The 14,129-nt window shown below is 41.8% G+C and overlaps 1 long non-coding RNA gene across 2 annotated transcripts; it reads left to right on the top strand.

The window, feature by feature from the left end:
- Window positions 1-1,160: 1,160 nt before the first annotated feature.
- Window positions 1,161-3,022, top strand: LOC115192175 (uncharacterized). 2 transcript variants are annotated; one of them, XR_003877891.1, is made up of 3 exons: window positions 1,161-1,673; window positions 1,841-2,126; window positions 2,720-3,022. It is a non-coding gene; the product is annotated as an uncharacterized LOC115192175 (long non-coding RNA). The 2 variants fall into 2 exon arrangements; XR_003877890.1 differs by having other exon boundaries at window positions 1,841-3,022.
- Window positions 3,023-14,129: the final 11,107 nt, after the last annotated feature.

Here is a 14,129-nt window from a genome sequence, read left to right as displayed (position 1 = left end):
CTGTGTTTTCTATGGAATGCCGTTTGGGTCCTAAAGCACGTGGTCAAAACGCAATATTTTTAATGCTGTGTGTGTAAAGTAAGCAGGAGCAGGCGCTAAATTAACGTCTTCACTCGCTAAATCAATGCATACACGTGTCAAATAAGCGCGTGCAAATGTGTTAAATAAACGGCTGCAAGCGATCCTGCACACTCAAATTAACGCCTATAGCTGCTAAATAAACACCTACACACGATAATTTAACGTGTTCTTTAATAAGCTAATTTTACCAGCAATTTCCCTAGCTCCTTTCATTAAATCGGTGTACAGTCCGTTTGATGCAACAACACCACAATTGAAGATGGCGAGAAGGAACTTCCATATCCGCTGCAAACAGACCCTAAATTGCTGCACTCGGCTTCTGCTCTTCGATAATCCTGGACTTGATGCCCTTCAGTCCATGTTAACAAGGTTGATTCGGATTAAATACAATTATTACTTAATCATAAAGTTGATCTGCTAGCTAACACAGAGGACGGATCTGTGTATGTCTATGCAGTTATGTTGGAGGCACAGACATTAAGACAGCAGTGCAAGTAATTTAGGCCTATGTGTCACTAATATTGTAAATCTGATTAGGCCAAGGGAGTATTTAATATTTAGCTAGTATATGTTGAATATATATATTTTATTGTAATGAATGCTGGTATTTAAATGGCTGGATTGCTAAATTAGTTACTAGATCGCTTGATAACGTTCCTTAGCCACACACCCCGGCCATAGCCACAGTGAACGGCACCGTCTTGTAATATTTTTACAGCCCTGCTAGTTACATAAAGGTGACTTATTATCAAGGAGTACTGACGTCAAACATGTTTTTGTATTTTTAGGCAAAATAACAACTGAAGCCCTAAAGCTTCAGGCAGGCTGGCTGGCTAGCTATAATTTCAATGCTACCTAGCTTCATTAGCATGAAAACATTTACAAAGCTCATTTGACCTAGGACAACCCTGTAAAAACTTGGCTAATATCTACAACATATCAGTTTCCAACAACACAAATATTATTTTTGAATACCCTTTGAAATATGAATATTTCATCTAAGCCTATGATGTAGAAATTAATAACTTCAGACATGAACCAGGAGCGTTAATGTTAGTACTATGGTACTGTTTGAACAGGAATCGCAGTCCCATCCATGGTCTCTATTTTCACAAAACTGTCGTCTTGCAGAATGGAAACCATGCAGAGGAGCCTTGAGTGGGCTAAGGGGAGGCTGATAAATGTTGGGTGTGGTTGGATTTACTGTTGTTTTTTGGGGGGGGGTTCACTCTTCGTTCTCCTGCTGCCAATTCTATTCATTCTTCGTCAACATTTCTATTTATGCCTTGGCTTTAAAATCCAATATTATAAAAACATTACTTGGCCACAATTTGTGACAGTTACTATAATTTAAGTGTTTTTGGAATGAGGGGGTGGGCTGTGTCACAATACATTAAGTAGCCTAAACAGTGTATTATTGTTACAGCCAGTTCCAGTTACCGGGCTCCTCGGACTTGGAGAGGAGCTAGAGGTGCACCTTGTTATGCCATCATTCAAGAGCAACTGAGGTTTCTGATGTCCTGTGCTTTCAGTGTGTCTCAGATGGCAGATATTCTACATGTGTCCCGATCGACAGTCAAATGTCGTCTAAGGTTAGTTGTGCTTGGAAGTAATGCTATAAACTGCAGACTTTAGATGCATGGTTTCCAGTTTCTTACCAATCAAACAATTTAGAATGACTACAATCAAGACAGGACTTTAAAATGACTAGGATGATATGCATTACCTCATCCCTGGCCATTGTTACTCATTTTTCCAGACACTTCAGTCTGTCACATGCACCGTTATATTCTGACATGTCAGACTTGGCTCTGGATGAAAAGATTAAGGACTTGGTGGCTGAGAACGACAAACGTGGACTGGAGGCTGTTCGATCACAATTAAGGGCTCTGGGTGCAGAGACGCAGAGTGAGGGACAGCATGCTTCGTGTTAACCCGAGGGCGTCTGCGCTCAGAGCCATGTCGCAGAGGCTGCATAGAAGGTCATACCATGTTGCTGGACCAAACTCGTTATGGCACCTTGATGGAAACCACAAACTGATAAGGTAGATGTATCTTTGTGATAGACACAATTATCTATATCACTGGTGAGAAGTTGTACATTGTAACATCTCAAATTGTTCATCAACAACTTGTTCATCAACAACTAACAGTTCAGTAAGCAATGGCCCTTGATATCATATGTCACTCATGTGGATAATAATTGTTGGTTTTTGTTGCTTTGTATTTGTTTTTGTTTCGATACAAATTTAACTAGGTTGGGTCTGCTGTATGGTCGGGGTTTCTCCCTATGGGTTAGCCCTCTAACTACCTGACCCTATAACTCCGAGTTGTGGTCACCAGTATGATAAGGGAGTATAAGCCAATTTGGAAATGGTGTCAACAGTGTGTTGGTATGCTCTTTGACAATTGTCTGAGGAATTTTGTAAAAAGAAAATTGGGAAGATAATAATTTGTCATACGGTAAATAGTTTTCTGAGTCAGAAATGCCTTAAACTGTTGTTTTGGCATGTTTTCTTAAAGTTATGGCGATAGTGACTACCGACGGCATCTACATATATGCATGGAAAGAATAATATGACATGAACAGTGTGAGCTTCACCCCCCTAACCGACTGAATTAATGGCGTTCACTACAGCCCTGTCCTGCACCACTTCTACTGAGACCTGAGTCCGAGCCAGCAATCTGTGTACGAGCGGCAGGAGTGCTGCATGAGTCCTGAGACCGTGCATGTGGAGTGAGCATGGTGAGAGATCACGTCCAAACTTCTCTCATGCTGCTGGTGCACTGGTGGAAAACTGGACCAGACAGAATGGACTGTACAGAATGGTGGTGGCGGTTCAGGTGAGAGATTTGTGTGCTTGGGAAAATCGGATTATTCCCCAGATATTCAAATTGGGAAATTATCAAGGGCCATCAACTGTGACAGGCATGCGTTACATAAAATCAGCAAAAAAAGAAATGTCCCTTTTTCAGGACCCTGTCTTTCAAAGATATTTGGATTTTTACGAATGAACTTCATTGGAAAGGGTTTAAACACTGTTTCCCATGCTTGTTCAATGAATCATAAATGATTAACGAATATGCGCCTGTGGAACGGTCGTTAAGACACTAACAGCTTACAGACGGTAGGCAATTAAGGTCACAGTTATGAAAACTTAGTAGAAAGGCCTCTTTAGTGTCCTGACTCTGAAAAACACCAAAAGAAAGATGCCCAGGGTCCTTGCTCATCTGCGTGAATGTGCCTTAGGCATGCTGCAAGGAGGCATGAGGACTGCAGATGTGGCCAAGGGCAATAAATTGCCATTTCCGTACTGTGAGACGCCAAAGACAGCGCTACAGGATGGACAGCTGATCGTCCACGCAGTGGCAGACCACGCGTAACAACACCTGCACAGGATTGGTACATCTGAACATCACACCTGCGGGACAGGTACAGGATGGCAATAACAACTACCCGAGTTACACCAGGAATGCACAATCCCTCCATCAGTGCTCAGACTGTCCGCAATAGGCTGAGAGAGGCTGGACTGAGGGCTTGTAGGACTGTTGTAAGGAAGGTCCTCACCAGACATCACCGGCAACAACGTCGCCTATGGGCACTAACCCACCATCGCTGGACCAGACAGGACTGGCAAAAAGTGCTCTTCTCTGACGAGTCGCGGTTTTGTCTCAACAAGGGTGATGATCGGATTCGCGTTTATCGTCGAAGGAATGAGTGTTACACCGAGGCCTGTACTCTGGAGCGGGATCGATTTGGAGGTGGAGGGTCCATCATGGTGTAGGGCGGTGTTTCACAGCATCATCGGACTGAGCTTTTTGTCATTGCAGGCAATCTCAACGCTGTGCGTTACAGGGAAGACATCCTCCTCCCTCATGTGGTACCCTTCCTGCAGGCTCATCCTGACATGACCCTCCAGCATGACAATGCCACCAGCCATACTGCTCGTTCTGTGCATGATTTTCTGCAAGACAGGAATATCAGTGTTCTGCCATGGCCAGCGAAGAGCCCGGATCTCAATCCCATTGAGCATGTCTGGGACCTGTTGAATCAGAGGGTGAGGGCTAGGGCCATTCCCCCCAGAAATGTCCGGGAACTTGCAGGTGCCTTGGTGGAAGAGTGGGGTAACATCTCACAGCAAGAACTGGCAAATCTGGTGCGGTCCATGAGGAGGAGATGCACTGCAGTACTTAATGCAGCTGGTGGCCACACCAGATACTGACTGTTACTTTTGATTTTGACCCCCCCTTTGTTCAGGGACACATTTTTTAGTCACATGTCTGTGGAACTTCAGTTTTTGTCTCAGTTGTTGAATCTTATGTTCATACAAATATTTACACATGTTAAGTTTGCTGAAATTAACGCAGTTGACAGTGAGAGGACGTTTTATTTTTTTGCTGAGTTTATGTGCAGTTTGGAAGATGAACTATAATGCTATCTGAAGAAGAAAATGACGATACGCCAGAAGATGAGTGCCGGGAAGGAGGGGGGTGGTCAACTGTGCTCGTAAATTGATTTAGGGTTGCCCTAAACTGTTTATTTGGGGTATAAGGTGATTTTGGAGGTCTACACACTGGGAAGTTTACGGTAATTTGGGTTAATAATGCATTGAGATACTGATCTGTCATTAATATGCCACTCAACATAATGTAAGACAGGGATAAACGGGGGCCGTAATGAGAAAAGTTAATACCTGTAATATAAGTAGTACATACTGTCTATTTATGGTTCCCTGTTTGTAAATGTACATTCTAACAGTATCAGTGTATGCTAAGTGGAGAGTCTCTAATTCGAGTGATAGACTCAACTTGAAGCACTAAGGACTGTCATTCTAAATTTGGGTTGGATAATTTATTAATTGTTTTAATTATCAAACGGAAAGGAGAGAAAGAGAGAGAGAGCGCTGGCCCTAAGCTGTGAGGAGAGCACAAAGTGAGGGGAGGGTGCTCAAATCTATTGACTCAAGGGAGGGTTACCTCCCATGAAACCTTATCTTTTCGTGTCCTCCAGGAGGGAGGTTATTCGAGAACCCACTAGATGGTAGCTTGGGCTAACCATGGTGGGGTACTTGATAGTAGGGGTTTACCATGTCATCAGAATTCTAATGTTAAAGCGCATCAATACATATGGCTTGCTGAATGATACAGTGCAATTAATTATGTACAAGGCCCATAGTCTGTCTTGCTTTGACACCTGAGGATGAGGATTAAGGACAATGGCATGGAGACTAGCATCCCATTGGTATAGAACAGAACGGATGGACGGTTCTTGCCCCAATTTAGTTGTCCGACGAGAGATGGAAATAAGAGTGTGATTATAGATCAGATGCCTCGTAGGTGTAAATAGACAAGTAATTGTTCCTGCCTAGCAACAGAGATGTATTGGCTGTCTAGATGTGCAAGGAGTTGACTCCGCCCATTGGAGGATATAAATATATGTACTTGTGGAAACATGTCATTGTCTTTGCAGCTGTTTGACCCATTAAAATGCAAATAATTTTATAACATTTTTTACATGCGTTTTTCTGGATTTTTTTGTTATTCTGTCTCTCACTGTTCAAATAAACCTACCATTTTAAAATTATAGACTGATCATTTCTTTGTCAGTGGGCAAACGTACAAAATCAGCAGGGGATCAAATACTTTTTTCCCTCACTGTATGTTTCTTAGAGCTTGGTGAGAGCGTGGTTGTCATATGGTTATTTTGCATACTACCTTCCCACAACTTTCTGGTAAAGGTGCAGGATAGTTGCTTGGCTTTGGAGCATTCTCAAAACATTTGTTTCTTGGTATTTTATTACTTTAACAGAACGTTTCCTTAAAGTTTATACATGGTAACATTTAATTTCAATTTTGGTGAAAGTCTTCCCTGTGGCTCAGTTGGTAGAGCATGGTGTTTGCAACGCCAGCATGGTGTGTGCAACGCCAGGGTTGTGGGTTCGATTCCCACGGGGGGCCAATACAAAAAAATATATATATGCATGAAATGAAATGTATGCATTCACTACTGTAAGTCGCTCTGGATAAGAGCGTCTGCTAATTGACTAAAATGTAGATGTGATGTTCTATGAATGTTCTCCAACTGGTTTGAAATTGGGAATGCTCTCAAATAGTTCATAGAACATTAAGAAACATTCTTCTGTGAAAATGCCAGTACTTCAGCATAATGTTTCCTCATGGTTCTATTTAAAGTCCTGTTCTCAAATTGTTTTTGGTCACTGGCCTACACAATACCCCCATAATGTCAGAGGAATTATGTTTTTTTTTCACAAATGTATTAAAAATGAAAAGCTGAAATATTGAGTCAATGCCTAAAGTTCAGGAGTAAAAATGTGCTTAACAAGTCTCATAATAAGTTGCATGGATTCACTCTGTGTGCAATAATAGTGTTTTTGAATGACTACCTCATCTTTGTACCCCACACAATTATCTGTAAGGTCCCTCAGTCGACCAGTGAATTTCAAACACAGATTCAACCACAAGGACCAGGGAAGTTTTCCAAGGCCTTGCAAAAAAGGGCACCTATTGGTAGATGGGTAAAAAAAAAAAAAAAAAGCAGACATTGAATATCCCTTTGAGCATGGTGAAGTTATTAATGACACTTTTAATGGTGTATCAATACACCCAGTCAGTACAAAGATACAGGCATTCTTCCTAATAATTCAGTTGCCGGAATGGAAGGAAACCGCTCAGGGATTTCACCATGAGGCCAAAGATGACTTTAAAACAGTTACAGAGTCATAGAAGAAAACTGAGGATGGATCAACAACATTGTAGTTAATCCACAATACTAACCTAATTGACAGAGGGAAAGGAAAGAAGCCTTTACAGAATAAAACTATTCCAAAGCATGCATCCTTTTTGCAACAAGGCACTAAAGTAATAATGTAAAGCAATTTACTTTTTGTCCTGAATACAAACTGTTATGTTTGGGTACAATCCAATATAATACATTACTGAGTTTCACTCAACATATTTTCAAGCATAGTGGTGGCTACATCATGTTATGGGCTTGTAATCATTAAGGATTAGTGCGTTTTCAGGAAGAAAAAAAATAAATGGAATGGAGCTAAGCACAGGCAAAATCCTAGAGGAAAAATTAGAACAGTCTGCTTTCCACCAGACACTCGGAGATGAATTCACCTTTCAGCAGGACAATAACCTAAAACACAAGGCCACATCTACACTGGAGTTGCTTACCAAGAAGACAGTGAATGTTCACTGAGTGGCCGAGTTAGTTTTGACTAAAATCTACTTAAAAATCTATGACAAGACCTGAATATGGTTGTCTAGCAATGATCAACAACCAATTGATAGAGCTTGAAGAATTTTGAAAAGAATAATGGCCAAATGCTGCACAATCCAGGTGTGGAAAGCTCTTCAAGACTTACCCAGAAAGACTCACAGTTGTAATCGCTGCCAAAGGTGCTTCTAAAGTCATCACTCAGGGGTGTGAATAATTATGCAAATTAGATATTTATGTATTTCATTTTCAATAAATTAGCAAAAATGTCTAAACATGTTTTCACTTTGTCATTATGTGGTATTATTTTTGTAGATGGGTGAGAAACAAATATATTTAATCAATTTTGAATTCTGGCTGTAACACAACAAAATGTAGAGTAAGTCAAGGGGTATGAATACTTTCTGAAGGCACTGTAGGATAGTACTGCTTTTATTGCCTAGAATAAGGCAACGCATTACCATGGCTACTGTATCTCAAATTGGGTTGGGGTGGTGCAAGCGTGTGCAGGTTGACTCATTATTATAAAAAAATAAATTTAAACCATGACCCCAAGATACAAAGTTCTCGATGCACAGTACTTTTCTGACAATGCTGGGAAAACGCTGCATCAGCTACTGCATGTATATCTCCATAGATGCTATACTATAGTTCACCGTTTCCCAAACTCGGTCCTCGGGACTCTAAGGGCTGCACATTTTGGTTTTTGCCCAAACACTACACAGCTGATTCAAATGATCAAAGCTTGATGATTAATTGATTATTTGAATCAGCTGTGTAGTTCTAGGGCAAAAATCTAAATGTGCAGCCCTTAGGGTCCCGCGGACAGAGTTTGGGAAATGGTGGGCTATAGTATAGCGTCTATGGAGATACACATGCAGTAGCTGATGCAGCATTTTCCCTGCTTTAGTCCAATTGTCTTCATCATGGCACCACAGATACTAGGAGGATTGGAGATTAGAGACAGATCTAGAGCCATCACCACAACACCTACCCTGATCAGATAACAGCTGTATAGATATACACAAAAGGAGAGAAGTTTGTGTGTGAGAGCAGACGATGGTGAACAGTAAACAACACACTCAATAGCAATGGTGGAAAAAGTACCAAATTGTCATACTTAATAGAAAATGACTCAAGTAAAAGTGAAAGTCACCCAGTAAAATCCTACTTGAGTAAAAAAGTATTTGGTTTTAAATATACTGAAGTATCAAAAGTAAATATGTCTTGAGTGTGGCCCTGGCTATCCGTAAATTAAAAAAAAAAGAAAATCATGCCATCTGATTTACAAACAACAAAGCATTTGTGTTTAGTGAGTCATCCAGATCAGATGCAATAGGGATGACAAGGGATTTTCTCTTAAGTGCGTGAATTAAACAATTTTCATGTACTGCTAAGCATTCAAAATGTAACGAGTACTTTTGGGTGTCAGGGAAAAGGTATGGAGTAAAAAGTACATTATTTTCTTCAGGAATGTAGTGAAGTAAATGTCGTCAAAAATATAAATAGTAAAGTACAGATACCCCAAATAACTACTTAAGTAGTACTTTAAAGTATTTTTACTTAAGTACTTTGCTCAATAGCATCATTGTTGGAGACAAAGGCCCATTCAGGTTTTGAGCGAGTGTTGTTGAGGTGGATTTGATTGGTTTTGTAAGAGGGAAAGAATAGGAGTGATGAGTATATATGATGGATATGCCCAATGCCAATCCACTTCACAAACCTTGCTATGGATGGGATACAACCTTGTTATTCAGAAAGCCTTGCTGGAACTGCACAGAGCACAGCAATTATAGTGTACTGTTCAGGGAACACAAACCACTAACTTTGAGCTCTCATGGGTATCCTTGGCCACTAGGCCTTTTCTGCTTTGAACTACCAGTTCACTATTTAAACAAAAAAAAGACTGGCAACTAGGCTACATGTTTTCACCTTCATTACTTGCAACTACTTTTTTACTTTTTACATTCCATGTACAGTACCTGATATGCAATGCAAACAAACAGTTACAGCACATCCTGTGATCCTGATCCATAGAATACTTGATTTATTGGTCCATTTGCATGGATATTCTTTATTTTTTGCTGTCACAGTACCCAACCTACAGTACACACATCACAGGCTGGGGTAGGACAGGGGCCCCTGGAACACTTATGGGTAAAGTTCCTTTGCTTATGGTCATAACAGCAGTAGGTAGTATCCCTGCAGATTTATCCTTAGGCAGCTCAGGGATTCGAACCAGCAACCTCGCTAACCTACTGCCACCCCCATTGAGTGAGGGAAAATATTTTTCTCTTCCCACACAGGGCCCATTTGAATCACTATCACCACAGATACCCCACTCACTCAATATTTAAATGTACAAAAAGTAACTTGTCAACAGCAGATAAAGCTTTATTTACATGTCCTCTGGTGGAAGAGGGGAAAGTTCACTAGCTGCTTCCCAGGAGGGGCCGTTGAATACCTCTCTCCCAACCCTTCTACAGTACGCCCCCAGCTCTTTAGCCTTGTTTCTTCATAAGCATTAGCGACCAGGCTAACACAGGGTTCTGTGTACAGGAAGGATGTGGGTCTGTGTGTGACTGGTGGCCCTGTATGTGTGTGTTGGCAGAGGGGCAGCCCCTCCCTGGATGCCCTTGTGGTGGGGTGCCAGAGCCGGAGGTCCTGAGGGTGGCGGAGGAAGGACCAGAGCAACACTGACCTCACTGAAGGATTCATCCTCAGTCTCAACAGAGTCTAAGATGTCAAATCAATTAAATCAAATAAAATTGTATTGGTCACATACACATGGTTAGCAGATGTTAATGTGAGTGTAGTGAAATGCTTGTGCTTCTAGTTCCGATAGTGCAGTAATATCTAACAATTCCCCAACAACTACCTAATACACACAAATCTAAAGGGGTGAATGAGAATATGTACATATAAGTATATGGATGAGCGATGGCCAAGCGGCATAGGCAAGGTGCAATAGATGGTATAAAATACAGTATATACATGTGATATGTAAACATGATTAAAGTGGCATTATTTAAAGTGGCATTGTTAAAAGTGACTAGTGATCCATTTAGGGCTAGGCCACCTTTTTCTCCACTTACTGTCTGAATGACGTGCCCAAAGTAAACTGCCTGTAGCTCAGGCCCTGAAGCTAGTATACGCATATAATTGGTACCATTGTTTTCTTTCCAATTTGAAGTTTGTAGAAATGTTAAAATAATGTAGGAGAATAACACAATGGATATGGTAGGAGAAAATCCAAAGAAAAACCAACCAGAATTTTTATTTGAGAGACCATCCTCTTAGAAAGGCAAGAGAAAGGTCCTGTATTGACGCTTTGCCTGTTTGATGGTTCGTCTGAGGGTGAAGCGGGATCTCTTATAAGCATCTGGGTTAGAGGCTCTACCCTTTAGCTCAGTGCCGATGTTGCCTGTAATGCATGACTTCTGGTTGGGATATGTACATATGGTCACTGTGGGGACGACGTCATCGATGCACTTATTGATGAAGCCGGTGACTGATGTGGGTATACTCCTCAATGCCATCGAATGAATCCCGGAACATATTCCAGTCTGTGCTAGCAAAACAGTCCTGTAGCTTAGCATGTGCGTCATCTGATCACTTCCGTATTGAGCTAATTTCTATCTATGTGCAACCAGAAGAAAAAAAACTCTAGATGACCTTTACTCCACACACAGAATTACGGTCTCTATCTTCCTGATTCCTGTTTACATGCACTGGTACTTCCTACTTTTAGTTTTTGCATGTAAACAGGAATCAGGAAGATAGAGACCGTAATTCTGTGTGTGGAGTAAAGGTCATCTAGAGTTTTTTTTCTTCTGGTTGCACATAGATAGAAATTAGGTAAAACGGATTTAAGTTTATCTGCATTAAAGTCCCTGACCACTAGGAGCGCCACCTCTGGATGAGCACTTCTGTCACATCTGCTCCTGCAACGCCCTCTACTGCTCATCCTGTGTCTCCTTGACCTGCCGCCACTCCCCCAGTACTCTCTCCCTCTCCCTCTCTGTGTGTGATTGTGTGGGCCGGAGACAGGTGTGCTGGAGTCAGAGCAGATCCCCACCAGCTGCAACCTGTTCCATAATCAAGACCTCTACAAATACTCAGCCCTGCCACTTCCACGCTGCCAGATTGTAATCTCTGCTCAGTCAGTCTACGTTTCTAGCCGTTTGTTACTATTCAGATCCAGTTATCCTGTTGTACCTGTTTTCCTTGCCTGGCACTGTTTCCCTCTCCGCTACAGTTCTGCCCGCTCTGACTCTGGTCCCTGTCTCCAGTGCCACGTCTCGTCATCCTGCACTCTGTCCTGGATTCCCCACTCTACTACTCCCTTGGATTCCCCTCCGGACCTGCTTACCCTGTCTCAACCCCTCTCGCTCCAGCCTCAGCCTCCGCACCTGGTTTCCAGCAACCCCCCCGAGCTTCCCCTGACCTGCACTCCATCTCTCCCCTGTGTTTCAATAAATACCTTGGTTACTTCAACCCAGTCTCCTCGTCTGAGTCAGCCGTTGGGTTCCCCAGTTCCACTTCGCGTAACAACTTCCTTGTTTGCTTATGGCCTTAAACAACTCATTGAGTGCCGTCTTAGTGCCAGCATCGGTTTGTGGTGGTAAAAGGTCCGCTACGAAAAATATAGATAAACTCTTGGTAAATAGTGTGGCCTACAGCTTATCATGAGATTTTCTACCTCAGGCGAGCCAAACCTCGAGACTTCCTTAATACTAGATTTTGCACACCAGCTCATATTGACAAATAGACACAGAGCACCACCCTTTTTCTTACCGGAGGCAGCTGTTCTGTGTTGCCAATGCACGGAAAACCCAGCCAACTGTATATTACCCAGGTCGTCGTTCAGCCACGACTTGGTGAAACATAAGATATTATAGTTTTTAATGTCCCGCTGGTAGGAAAGTTTCGAATGGAGCTCATCCAGTTTATTCTCCAAAGATTGCACATTGGCCAATTGGACGGATGTTAGAGGCGGGTTACCCACTCGCCGACGACCTTTCACAAAGCACCTGGACCTGTGTCCCCTATATCGGCGTCTCTTCTTCATGTGAATGAAAGGGATTTGGGCCTGGTCCGATGTCAGCAGTAAATCCTTTGCGTCTGACTCGTTAAAGAAAATATCTTTGTCCAGTTCGAGGTGAGTAATCGCTGTTCTGATATACAGAAGTTATTTTCGGTCATAAGAGACGGTGGCAGAAACATTATGTACAAAATAAGTTACAAACAAGGCGAGAAAACACACAAAATAGCACAATTGGTTAGGAGCGTGTAAAACAACAGCCATCTCCTACGGCCCATATGTTATGTTTGGTATGGTTAGATAAGAGAGGTTACTTAAGGCAAAAAACAAAAGGAGGGTGGTTGGTCGGGCAAACATCTAGAAACCCAAAGGTTGAGTGTTGGAATCTCATCACGGACAACTTTAGCATTTTAGCTAATTAGCAACTACTTTTTAGCTACTTAGCATGTTAGCTAACCCTTCCCCTAACCCTTTAACCTAACCTTGAACCTAACCTTAAGCTGAACCCTTAGCCTAGCTAACTTTAGTCACCTAGCTAACGTAGGCACCTATCTAATGTTAGCCACAGCAAATGTAATTCGTAACATATCATACACATTGTAATTCGTAACACATCATATTAATTGCAATTCGTAACCTATCATACAAATGGATGATGGACATCCACAAATTAAGAAATGCCATACCAAATGTAACATGAGTGTCCCAGATTTTTCATTTACTATGTTACGTCTACCCCTGAGTCCAGGTTGGCTTAAAGGGTGTGGGGAGTATGATTTTTGAATGAAACTCTCTTACCACTAAACAGGTGTATGGGCAGTGTATGGCATCTATCTACTGTATGTTGGGAAAAGTGTGGAACTCTGCAGCAATAAAATGTACCATCCAACAAGGTAGAGTCTGGCTAGTAGGGTTTTGTTTTTCCTGGTCAGGTTAATAGGTCAGCAAAAATATACATATGCACTGTAACCACAAAACCCCTTCAGCTGAATGACCTACTGGTCTATTGTTGCTTTAGTTTGACTAACCTGTAGTAATGACCTATAGTAGTGAGCCCTTACCTCATCGTCGACACGTGTCCAGACTGTCCAACAGTAGAGCGCCTGGATGACCCCATCATAGCGGAGACGGCCAATCTGTCCCTCCAGACATACAACAGAAAGAGTCGCCTCACCAACTACTACACCCTCCTCAACCTAACAGGAGCTAGCATGCAGGTCGGTGAGTTCATTCTATGGCAAATATGACAATTTTGCTATTGAAATAAAATGTTACTTTGCTATTGTCTTAGAGAGCAGTAGGAGGCACTTAACCAACATGAGATGAGGTGCAACCAAAAATCATAAAAGCATTTTAAGGGAATAGATGTGACTCTCGCTCACAAAACTTGATGTTGTAACAACTATTTCAAGTTAAAATCTTCACAGTGGGTTGAGTGTCCGTCATACTTTGTGGAGTTCACCATTCAAGAGACGGTCTCTGCTAAGGACAATCCTGACGTTGATCTGACCCAATGTAAAATGATGGACTGTGAATGTTCAATGGAGTACTACACTACAGCTACACACTGTCTATCACATTCTGAAATAGGTAAAAAGGGAAAACCAACTGGTCAAAATTATGATTTTTATGTGACAAGCTGGCAACTATTCAATAGAGGAAGGTAGCCTACTGTAGACCCACGTCAGCATCACACCATTCTCAGTGATTTTACTATGTCATCATATCCTGTTTCTCTGTTTACCCAATAATATTCTGTGT

Source organism: Salmo trutta, chromosome 4 (assembly GCF_901001165.1).
Source record: "Salmo trutta chromosome 4, fSalTru1.1, whole genome shotgun sequence".
Classification (NCBI taxonomy): domain Eukaryota; kingdom Metazoa; phylum Chordata; class Actinopteri; order Salmoniformes; family Salmonidae; genus Salmo; species Salmo trutta.
The sequence above is the reverse complement of the archived record's forward strand: the minus strand, read 5'-3'. Positions and strand labels throughout refer to the sequence as shown.